The sequence below is a fragment of the Palaemon carinicauda genome, chromosome 12 (genome assembly GCF_036898095.1).
Source record: "Palaemon carinicauda isolate YSFRI2023 chromosome 12, ASM3689809v2, whole genome shotgun sequence".
Taxonomy (NCBI): domain Eukaryota; kingdom Metazoa; phylum Arthropoda; class Malacostraca; order Decapoda; family Palaemonidae; genus Palaemon; species Palaemon carinicauda.
Genome location: NC_090736.1, coordinates 62,385,653 through 62,386,654, shown reverse-complemented (window position 1 = coordinate 62,386,654; position 1,002 = coordinate 62,385,653).

Below are 1,002 nucleotides of genomic sequence, written 5' to 3'. Positions count from 1 at the left end.
TCAATTTTAGTGACTCTTTGCTCTCAAATAGCGTCAGTATATAACTTAATATTGGTGGCCGTATGAAAACCATTGTGGCCTTGACTTAATATTTATGACTTTTGAGATATAGGAAGTATCCCCACATCGAAATTTGTGAATACACACACAAACACATACACAAACGTTCTTCTATTAGTGCTCCTAACTAATTTCTGGAAGCAACGAAGAGCGTCATTACTATCTCTTACTTAATTCCACTGTAAGGAATCTTAACAAGTTCTCAATTGGCAAATCCATTTGATCTCCCTTCGCTTCTGATTGCCCATAAAATGTCAAACTATCAGTGTCCATCATTGTCACTTTTACTGACTCTTCTTCTTCCCTTCGTGAGTTATGTTGTTTCAAATCTTCAACGTCTGTTCGTCGTGTTGGGGAGAGAACAAAAATAGGCAAAGGATTTATTCAGAAAGGAATTAGTTATCTGAGTAATTGGTTATTTAAAGATCAAATCTTCAATCAATTACGTAGTCATCAGAGTCATTTCAAATGAAGAATGTTTTAGGGCGCAAGTTATTTTTTATTTTTCTCTCGGACCATCATCGGGGGGAAGATTTTTTATCAAACCGTTTAGAGGAAGTTTTGCAAAATAAGTTTTAGTCCAATGGTATAACAGACATGGAAATAAAATTAGGTATTTAAACAGCCCGACAAACAGACTGACACTTTAATAGCTTGTCAAACAGAATGATATCCAAATAAAAACATAGATATTTAAATACCCGACAAACATGCAGACAAACAAATAATAACATATATATTTAAACCACAACAAACAGATAGGTATACAAATAATAACAAACATTTAAACAGCCTTGCAGATCCAGACTAACAAATAATAACATAAACATTCACACCTAGACAAACACGTAATAACATAGACATTTAAAAAGTCCAACAAACACACAGATATACAGATAATAACATGGATATTTTAACAGCCCAACAGACAGATATACAAAT